We start from the raw sequence: 11,684 nt of genomic DNA, 5'->3' as shown, positions 1-11,684 counted from the left end.
AAAAAAGATTTAAAAAGAAACAGTAGGCAATTGATCCTAAAAAAAAAAGAAACAGTACGCAATCTCTTTCTCCGGGGAAAAAAGAGTACGCAGTCCTGCATAAGCAATCGTCCGTGGGAAACGATACAAATCAGAGAGATCAAAGTTGATGCACTATTTGCAGGTGTTTTGTTGTCTTTTTGCTAATGAAAGTTGGTGCAAGTGTTTTGTTGTCTTTTTGCTAACGAAAGTTTCCAACTGGCAAAATATACAATGTTTAGATGATCTTTTTGGGGCTTATGGTTCCTGCTACTGAAGCAATAAGATGCTACAAAATATATTTTTTCCTCGAGTAACATACACTCGTACGAGAGAATTAGGTGGCTAGGGTTTTAGAAGCATCCTCACCAGATCTAGGCAAGGCACCCTCACCGAACACAACTAGTATATCACAGTACATTCTTGCAGCATGGGATCTGCGCCGCTCGCCACAGCTAGAATCGTCCATCGGTGAACAGGGGGAACCATCAAAACCCCGGAGCTTCGAGTCATGGCGAAGGAGTAGCATGTCACAGACGATATGGTGCGCCATAGGGCCATATTCGAGGGGATGGGAGGGGGTGTTGTTTGCAGGTGGGCCCTATGTTGGGGTGTGGTGGTGGCCGCAATCTCACCTAGGCTGAAAGGCAACCGCCCATGATTCGTCCTCGCAGGTGCTTCACGATAGGGAAGGGGGATGGGGTGTTGCGTTGAAGCAGGACACAAAACTGCAACGGTCAAGTGATGGACAACATGCACGTATCCAACTCACTGGGCTCGCGTCAACCGGACAACGCCTTAGCGCCCACCTTGAGAGTGGGTTTTCCAGGCCCAAGCACACTACCCCTTATCCTCATCCTCCAACGTTGATTTGAGATTTCTGCTAGCTAATTAACTACATGATTTCTTTTTCTCTTTTTTGTTTCTCTCAAATGAAACAATATACGGACCTTAAACTTCGTGGATCAATGAACCTTAGAGCTACAAGGCGTGAGGATTTTGGGGATACCATAAATACATAGAATGATATTTATTTAGTACAAAATGTTATTTAGTATTTATGTTGCACTATAATGTTTTGTTGTCCTGCAAACTTTAGAGTTTATATGTTATTATATTTGAAAGAAACTAATCTGCATCGGATTTGGGCGAAGCACCCTCGACAAACACAACGAGCAGTCACGGTACCTCTTTGCAGCATGGGATCCGCGCGTGCGCCATAGCAGAAATCGTCTATCAGGGAACAATTAAACCCCTGGTGCTTTGAGTCATGGCGAAGGAGAGCATGTCACATATGTTATGGTGTGCCGTCAAACCAGGATTGGGGGAGGGTACTGGGTGGTGGTGTTTGCGGGGCGGGGCTATGGACGTTGCGATAAGGGTGGTGGTGGCTGCCGCCGATAGATGAAAGGTAAGAGCATCTCTAGCCGCGCCCCCAACAGCCCCCCCCCCCAAGGCATTTTTTGGCGCCGGCGGCCGAAAATCGGCACAATCGCGCCCCAGGAGCCTGTTTTTTGCCGGTTTGGGCGAAAACTGGCGCCAGCGGACCCAGGCCGAACCCGGCGCACTAGGGGGCATCTGGGGGCGCCGGGGGACGCGTTTTTGGCACGAACGGGGATGGGCCCGCCGAGTAAGCGAGACGCCGCTTCGTCGTCCTCATAGCCTCGGTTCCCGTGGGATTCAATGGCAAGGTTGCCGCATTGCCGCGCCGGTCAGCCTCCATTGATGCCTCACGGGCGGCGCAGTGAAGGCGCCACCGACGCGTGTCCCGCCACGCGTCGCCCGACATGCAGGCTCTCGCCGCCCCGCTGCGGCTATAAAAGCCGATCTCCCCGCCAAACAACTGCCACACATCGCTTCACATCGCCGCACAAAGCAACACACTCCCCCCTTCCCGCCAACGAGCAATGGCTGGAGGTACCCAGGCGACGGCGCGGCGGCGAACGGCTTCGGCCGCCGCCATCTCCAAGAGCCGGAGGCGCGCCTCCTCTATGAGGCCGACTATCCGGCGCCCCCGGACAAGCATGTACCGGGGTCATGGAAGTTGAGCGCCGGCGGCGTCTCGGTGCCACCGGTGCACGAAGGGGCTGCATGGCAGGCCGAGATCGCCCGCATCCACTCGTCGCTGACGGAGGCACAACGGAACGAGCCGAGGTACGCCGCCGACAGCCGCACATTGTGGACGATGTACTTCGAGCGCCGCCGCGAAGACTAGATCGCCTCCGCCAACGGCATCACCCCCCCAGACACCTCAATGCTGACGAGCGTTGCGAGTGGTGGGGCATGCCCGGCCGCACCCTCGAGGCTGTCCTCGACCACATCGAGGCCAGCAACACGTTGCACCTCGAGTACCCGTCGCTGTCGTCCTTCTCTTGCCGCCATGGCAGCTCCTGGATGCCGTGGCGAATGGAGCGGGGGACGTCCTTCTCGTCGGGCTCCGGCTCGCTTTCCTTCGGCTCGCCAGCGCTCCGCCCCGTCAAGTCGGAGCCAGAAAAGAGATGCTGCTTCGACACCGCACCCACAGCGGCGCCCTTGTCATCAACGAGGGTGCCCGCCCCTTGAGGAATTCCTGGATTAGGGGGTCCTCGGACAGCCGGACTATGTACTGCTGCCGGACTGTTGGACTATGAAGAAACAAGATAGAAGACTTTGTCCCGTATCCGAATGGGACTCTCCTTTGTGTGGAAGGCAAGCTTGGCGGTGCGGATGTGAAGATTCCGAACTCTGTAACTGACTTTGTGTAACCCTAGCCTTCACCGGTGTCTATATAAACTGAACGGTTTAGTCCGTAGGACGACAATCATAATCTCATAGGCTAGACTTCTAGGGTTTAGCCATTACGATCTCGTGGTAGATCAACTCTTATAATACTCATATTAATCAAGATCAATCAAGCATGAAGTAGGGTATTACCTCCATAGAGAGGGCCCGAACCTGGGTAAACATCGTGTCCCCCGCCTCCTGTTACCATTAGCCTTAGACGCATAGTTCAGGATACTACAAAAAAATACACTTCCGTGATGATACGTGTTTGTCACAGTAGGTCACGTTTTCTGTCATGCATGTACATCCATGACGATTTTATGACAGAATCAAGATAGTCATACATGTGCTGTCGTAGAAGTGTTCCATGACATTACCAAAATTATCATCACGGAAGTGTCCCCTTCCATGAGATAAATCGCATGTCACAGAAGTGCTTTCGTCAAGGGTGATCAACACGTGGCATCCACCGTAACGGAACACTGTTAAGCTATCGGGTCGGGGTTTGTATCCGATAACCCGTTAACAACCCCGACCAATGGGGATTTTCCATGTGTAAAATCATCATTGGCTGGAGGAAATACGCGTCGGCTCATCGTTGGGACAGATGTCATCCACTCATTGGACAGAAGGCGCCTATGATATGTTGACACGTGGCACGACCCAACAGAGGCCCATTCCTGTGAAAAGGCCGGCCCGTTTGACTTGGTCAAAAGGTGGCGGGCGGGCCCACGAAAAGCCTCTTAACAGCCTGTTCGCATATAACCCATTTACAACCCGCAAACATAGGGCCCGTTATGGCCTATCCGAATTAGGCCCAGTAGCGTCATCTGGGCCGTCCAATATGATTCCAGCCCATTTTAACTTCCAGCCCATGTATGGCCCATGACGTCTTTCGGCCCATATAAGGCCCTTTGTAACTCTTGGCCCATTAATGGCCCGTGCTGAAATTGGCCTGTAATGAATAGTGTATCACTTTATACCCATTAACGGCCCATTATTCCATTGGGCCATTTCCATCCCATGATATCTTTTGGCCTTCTCAGGGTCCATTTATTCTTGGGCTCATTTCCAGCATTCGGTTACTTACGCCCCGTTACTGTCATTTTCTGCTTGTGGGCCAAATTTAGCCCATTGTTACAGTCGGCCCGTTTGTGGCCTGTTAATACGTTGGGCCGTTTTCATAGCGTCATCAAATATGGCCTATTAACGACGGCCCATTATGGTTGGCCCATGAACGGACGATTCCAACTCTAGCTCGTTTACGGCCATAATGCGGTCTGTTATTGGCCCATGTTTGGCCGATTGATCATCCGGCCCATATAAGGCTCATTGATGATACAGCTTGTAGAAGGCCCATTATGTCTACGGCCCGTAGAAGGCCCATTGTTTCTATGGCCCGTAGAAGGCCCATTGTTTCTACGGCCGGTAGGAGGCCCAGTGCCACTACAGTAAATATGTAGCCCATGGTTATTGTGGCCTAGTTTTAAAAAATAGGTTATTGCGGCCACTAGCAAACCGCGGAAAAAGAACTGCACTGACTCCAAGCAAACAAATAAACAAGACAACATGGAAATAAATAAGCAAGCAACTTATGCTAGGCTATCACGGCTATTACACATATTACATCCACTGGGCATCAAAGTTCGCCACTAGTGCAAATATAGGGAACAAAGCAGCATATAAACGCTGCAACAAAACAAGTCCAGAACTGAAACCACTTCAGAAGAGCTCAAGAAACAATATCCTGGGTACCCATAATGCTGGCAAGATGCTTAGCAAGCTTATTAACTTTCTCTTGTTTGGCGCTTAAATCCTCCAGCGCTTGCTGCTGCACAAGAAAATACGCATCTAAATTCTGCAGGGACTTCCTCAGTCCTTCGGCTTCTTGCTGCGGCACAGCTGACTGATGCCTTTTAGCTTGTAGCTGAGACTGAAGAAGCCGAAGTGATTCAGGCAGCGAGTGTGAAGAACTTGTGCCAACGGTACTGGCCAGTAACTCGAACACTACATCAACACAGGACTATGGGGTTTTCTCACTGTCTACAAGATCGTTTTTATCACCTTTCTTGGAGACCAATAGGGTTGTCTCACTATCTTGAACCTTATCTGCATTACTTTCTCTACCATTGCATAGTGGGGTGCTCTTCTCCAATATTCTGTTTGCATACTACAAGAGAAACAAGTAGACACATCACAGGTTTAGCTTGTAGTATACGAAACTCATTTTGGTAAACCGGTTCAGTAGTAAGGTGGACAGGATAACATCATGAAACAAACATATATCTATGTATTATGGTCACTGTATTGTCCATATCATTCTAGTTTATGTTGCCTAATCAAGATAGAGACATAGTTCAGCTCATATATATTTTTAAGACACAACAACATAGACAGAATATAAGTGTGAGAAACTACACAGCATTGGCAGCACTTGTAATGTGCATCACATGAGAACATAACTGTTTATACAACTTAAACTGAAATCAACATAGAGCAAGAAGTTAGAACAACAATCTAGTTAAAGAAATAGGTTTAAAACATACATGTTGCGCCATTGGAGTTTCAATTGGATCTTTCAAATACGAAAGTAGTTGGTATGAGTAAATACAGTGATGCAACAGCAAAGGAGTATGGACCATAGCTACGGAATCTGAACAGAGAACAGTTGCTCTTCTGCTTTAAACGTGGAGTTTGGGTTAGTTGTGGTGGTCTTCGTGCTTTGGGCACTGCAGTAGCTTTACAAACTGCTTGTGTGGGGGTACTCTGTGGTGGACATGGTGCTTTGTCAACTAGAAGTGGGTTACTATCTGCTGGGGTTGCGGTTAGATGGGTTGTAGCTGGTTCTCTGCCCAACGGTGTAAGTGTGCAATCTGGAAGAGTCTCGATTATGTGTGGTGGGGCTAGTTTGTGGGCCAGTACAACCATGGTTCTATCTGCATCGACAGGTAGCACTGTCTTTTGTGAAGAATGGGTTTTTGCTCCCTTAGATACTACCATCACCCCCTCCAATTCAAATGGTTGATAAACAAGAAAAGAAATTGAACGTACAGACATTGTATGATAGACAGATGTGGTAATTCACATATATGTTGTCTAACCAAACAGGACATCATGACACAATTTCACATATATGATGCCTAACTAAACATGATAGCATGACACAATTTCAGATATATGATGGATAACTTAACAGGATATAATGGCATAATTCAACATATGATGAGTACCTAAACAGGATGACATGACAAAACTATATGATGTCTTTCTAAAATAGGTTGGGATGAAATAATTCACATACATGTTGTCTAAGTATACAGGATGGCATGATATAATTGACATAATTGATTCATATACTAAGCAGTTGGCACTCGCATGTATGATCTCTAAACTAAGCAGATGGAATTCAATATTGTGCATATGATGTCTAAACTAAGCAATGCAAGACACCATATGCATCATATGAGAAATATAAACATTGCAACTTAGAGCATACACCTCAGGTGGTGTCGGTGTCAAAACCGGCGGATCTCGGGTAGGGGGTCCCGAACTGTGCGTCTAGGCGGATGGTAACAGGAGACAAGGGACACGATGTTTTACCCAGGTTCGGGCCCTCTTGATGGAGGTAAAACCCTACGTCCTGCTTGATTGATATTGATATTGTGGATGTTTACAAGAGTGGATCTACCACGAGATCAAGGAGGCTAAACCCTAAAAGCTAGCCTATGGTATGATTGTAAGGGTTGATGTTGGTTCGTTGTCCTACAGACTAGAGCCATCCGGTTTATATAGACACTGGAGAGGGCTAGGGTTACATAGAGTCGGTTACAATGGTAGGAGATCTACATATCCGTATCACCAAGCTTGCCTTCCACGCCAAGGAAAGTCCCATCCGGACACGGGACGAAGTCTTCAATCTTGTATCTTCATAGTCTTGGAGTCCGGTCGATGATGATAGTTCGGCCGATGATAGTTCGGCCGATGGTGGTAATCCGGCTATCCGGACACCCCCTAGTCCAGGACTCCCTCAGTAGCCCCCGAACCAGTCTTCAATGACGATAAGTCCAGCATGTGTGTAGTCTTCGGCGTTGCAAGGCGGGTTCTCCTTCAAGTTCCATGTACCTGCCGAACAGTGTCCGGCTTCCTCATTAATGTTGCGTTTCTTGGCTCCCACGCCCAATAATGGCCTTCTTCCATGCGTCACACAAATGCGAAAAGCCAGGGTGTCTTTTATGTTTTACCCCGTAGTTGTGCGAGTAATCTGCCTATAAAAGAGGCACGAATCCAGATCCAAATCACCATCTTCCTCCCGCGAATACTCATTAGAGCGCTTTCGACCAAGAATCCATTCCATCATGGATCCTCAACGCAGCTCCTCTTCTCGCGCTCCCAGCCCTCTGCCAGGAGATTGGAGGAGATGCTCTGTTCCGCACAACGAGCTGGTGAAGCTCCAAACGGGGGGATATCTCCCTCCGGCCTTCATGGTTCCTGTCCGAGCCGGGCTGGCCACCTATAAAGGTGGGAAGCAAGCGGAGGCTACCCCAAATCCCAACAAAGGGGAGCGGGTATGCTTCATCCCCTATCTGATAAGGGGGCTCGGATTTCCTGTACATCCGTTCCTCCGCGGGCTCCTGGAGTTCTACGGACTCCAGCTTCATCACCTCACGCCTGCCTCGATCCTGCATATTGCGGGTTACGTGGTTCTTTGCGAGCTATTCCTGGGCGTCGAGCCCTATTTTGCGCTGTGGAAGAGGTTGTTTTGCCTTGTACCCCGCTCTCATGAGGGGTTAATATATCAAGTGGGCGGCGCCGAAATATGGCGCATTGCCGGGACCGGATATCCATCCGGAACCCCTAAGAAGGCGTCCGAAGACTGGCCTTCGTTATGGTTTTATATAGAAGACGCTCCGCTGCCGGACCCTGTCCAGATCGGCCTCCCGGAGTTCAACAATGCTCCTCTGAAGAAACGCCTTAGTTGGTGCCCACGGAGCCCCCAACTGGAGGAAGACAAGAGCGTCCATTATTTGATGGGCCGGATAAGGTTACTGGCCCATTCCGGGTTGACCATGATTGGAGTCATGGCAACATGCATCATGAGGGGAGTGCAGCCACTACAATACAGGGGCCACCCCATGTGGGATTTCAACGGGGAGGACGATGCCACCCGTCATGGCCGCAAAGGGCCGGATTCGGCCGAAGACCTGGTGAAGATCCTATCCGGCCTGTATAAGGGGGAGAAGGAGGATTTCCTTCGGACGAACCCGCTAAATGGGTTCTCCATGAATAATCCCCGGCCTTGGGTAAGCGAACACTTCACGTGTCCAATCCATGCCTTTGAAACTTAAGTTTCTTATATTGTGTTCTTCTTTCGACGCAGGAGCTGCATCGGACGGTGGAGGACATGCTAAGTCCAGCTCCGCAACCCGAGGATCCAGAGAGATCCCGGGACCCGACCTCCAAAGAGGATCCGGACATAGGAGTGGAGCTAATCAACGGGGTGTTCCACCAGCTCAGCATGGATAATGCTTTAGTCGCCATTACGGCCGACTATCCCGGGCTATATCCGGCTTCCCAGGTGATTGTGACCGAAGTCCTGACACCGTTATTCCTTCCTTGCTTATTTCTGACCATCGTATATGATGACGCTGTGCAGGAGGTGCCTCTAGGGCGGGAAGCCGAGCCCGCGGCGGCTGACCATCAAAGGCCAGTCCGGACCAGTAGACGGAAGATGAGCGCGGCGCGGACTGAAACGTCGCCGCAAAGGTATAGCTCACAATTCATTATCTGGAGCAACGTTCCTAGGAAGCGTTTGAGTGCTCATGACTTTTGTAGGGGAAAAAGCGCGCGCCGGACTGTGGGTGTAGAGGCTGTCAATCCGGCTTCTACCAGCCAAGCTCCAGCGCCTGGTCCAGAGGGGGAGGCGAGCGCAAGGCGCGAGCCGGATACTCCTCCAACGAAGGATGCCGACCGACTGTCCGCCACCAAATCTGAGGTGGAGAGTGCCATGAACCATAGGCGCCGCCGGACTGTTTATCGTGACGCGTGCTTCTCCCCTGAGGCGTTGGATGCCTTTAACGCAGGGGACGCGCACCTCCGTGCCGCTCAAGATGGTTTGACCAGAGCCACGGAGCAGTATGTAAAAGACACACGGGTAAGAGAATTTAATAGTTATATATGCCAGTAGCCCCCGAGACTTAAAGTAGTTATATTAACTGATTTAAGGATCATATGAAACGCAGGGTCTTACCGAGAAGAATACCCAACTGTCTCAGGAGCTGCAAGAGTGTAAGGCTCAACTTGAGGCCGCACTCGCTGCCGCAGGAGGAAATGCAGGGACCTCTCCTGGTAACACATTATTTAAAAAGATAAGTAGTGTTTGGCCTGTGCGCAAGTCTGATAATGACGTTGCAGGTGCTGTCGGACAAGATCCGGACAGGCAAGAACTTCTGCGCCAGCTGAAGGCCGGCGAGAGGGTGTTGCATAAGGTGCAGCACGAAAGGAACAAGCTCCAGGATGCCCATGCCCAGCTTGGAGAAGAGCTGAAAGGCGTTCGGGCCGAGCTGTCTGGCTCCGTTAAGGAGAATCAGCGGCTTCGTCGCGGCATCTATAGTAAGTGCTTGAGCGAACTCCTTTGAAAAGAAGAGTTCGGCGAGGAAGTCAATTGAAAAAATATGTCTGTAGGTATACTCACAGGTCGCCCCGCGGAGGAGATGCCCGTATCAACGGGTGATCAACTTCCCGAGTTGTTGCAACTGACCGAACGAGTTCGGCAGGCAATGAGCGGCGTCATCCAGGCTTTATGGCCAGCCTTCTCCCTACCCGAGGGACTTGGGGAGCTTGCGGAGCAGCTTTAGGGAGTGCGGCAGCGCTTCCATTTATGGAAGATTTCAGCCTGCCGCCAAGGTGCCAGGGAGGCCTGGGCCATGGTGAAGACGCGGTACAAGAAGGCGGATCCCAACCACATGGCCGAAGTCGGACCTGTGGGGCCCGATGGGAAGGAGATCCCTGTAAGTTTAGTATACGGCCAAGTAGAGTTGGCCGCTAAGTTTTCCCAACAGGACTATAAATTAGACAGCCTGTTAGACGGGATTGAGGAAGAATACAGTCAGTCAATTTGACAATGTATTATAAAATGACATGTAAAATGCCTTCTAGCCGGATTGTAGATCGTTTGTCTTTGCCGACCTTTTCGCTTCGACCTCGGGACCCTAGAGTACGGAGTGTGTCCGAATACCTTCTCGGTTATGAAACAACCGGGGTATGCATGGAGACCAGGTGTAGGGGTCATTAGTGCTTTATCAGACAAGTGCCCAACTAGTTATGTTATATTACATGGTTAGTAAGAAACATCTTCCAGGGAGAATAGTTCCGTTAAGGGTTCCTTTCCTCTGGGGGTGGCATGCCCTAAAGTGCATGTCTGGACTGCGAAGAAAGCAGAAAAACATCTGGGGGCAGATAAATAAGTAGGTAAAATCATCTTTCAAGTCACCGACCGAATATTCCCTTAAGAACGCTAGCTTTCGGCTTCACCCAGTCTGAGGTACACATCCGGCTGACCCGGCAGTAACAATCTCAGAGGTGCTCCCTCTACCTCCTAGCCGAACAATCGGGAACGTAGGGGTAAGCACAGGAGCCAGGCAACCCAGCTTGGCCAAAACTTAAGTCATATCGATGCATATAATGGTGAATTAAAGGTACATGTGGAAGCTTGACACATGTGCTGGGCATGAAGCCCTTATAATTTAAGCTTCTGGTAAAGAAGCCCCCAGGTATAGTGAGTGCGGATAGCACATCAATTACGTGCGAACTATGCGCAAATAATCCTTTTAAGGCTGTTATGAATAGGGGTGAGAGAAAAAAAGAGAAACAAAAAGGCAGCTGAAGTATAAAAAATTTGGACGGGGGAAAGGGACGAACTCTTAATCTGGCGCTAGGAATATAATCTTCGGAGGCGGGCTGCGTTCCATGGGTTTGGCTCGAGTCGGTTATCCGATGCACTTCGTAGACGGTACGCTCCGCCGGTCAGGACTTGATCGATGATGAAGGGGCCCTCCCATTTGGGCTTGAGCTTGTCCTTTTTGTTGTCCGGCAGGCGTAGAACTAGTTCATCCACGTTGTAAGTCTTGGCCCGTACTTCTCTGCTTTGATATCTTCGAGCCTGCTGCTGATAGAATGCGGAACGAGCCTTGGCAACGTCGCATTCTTCCTCCAAGGCATCCAAGCTGTCCTGCCGATCCAGCTCGGCCTCTCTTTCTTCATACATGCGCACTTGAGGTGAGTCATGAATAATGTCACAGGGCAGAACTGCCTTTGCGCCGTACACCATAAAAAATGGTGTGAATCCGGTAGTACGGTTGGGCGTTGTCCGCAGCCCCCAGAGTACGGAGTCGAGCTCCTCTACCCGGTGCGTGTCGGATTTTGTAAGTGACCGCACTAGTCTGGGTTTGATGCCGCTCATTATTAGACCATTTGCTCGTTCCACTTGACCGTTGGTTTGAGGATGATAGACTGAAGCGTAATCGAGCTTAATGCCCATATTTTTGCACCATGATTAACCTCGTCGGCCGTAAAATTCGTGCCGTTATCGGTGATGATGCTGTGGGGGACACCGTAATGGTGTACTACCCCGGATATAAAGTCTATCACTGGTCCAGACTCTGCCGTTTTAACTGGCTTGGCCTCTATCCATTTGGTGAATTTATCCACCATGACCAATAGGTATCTTTGCTTGTGGGTTCCCCCTTTAAGTCGTCCAACCATGTCAAGCCCCCAGACCGCGAACGGCTAGGTAATGGGTATAGTTTTGAGGGCGGTGCGTGGCATGTGGCTCTGATTAGCAAAGAGCTGACAAACCGACGCATCGTTGGACTAAGTCCTGAGCATCTGCCCGGGTCGTCGGCCAA

Source organism: Triticum dicoccoides, chromosome 2B (genome assembly GCF_002162155.2).
Source record: "Triticum dicoccoides isolate Atlit2015 ecotype Zavitan chromosome 2B, WEW_v2.0, whole genome shotgun sequence".
Classification (NCBI taxonomy): Eukaryota; Viridiplantae; Streptophyta; class Magnoliopsida; order Poales; family Poaceae; genus Triticum; species Triticum dicoccoides.
Note: the sequence above shows the minus strand (reverse complement) of the source record.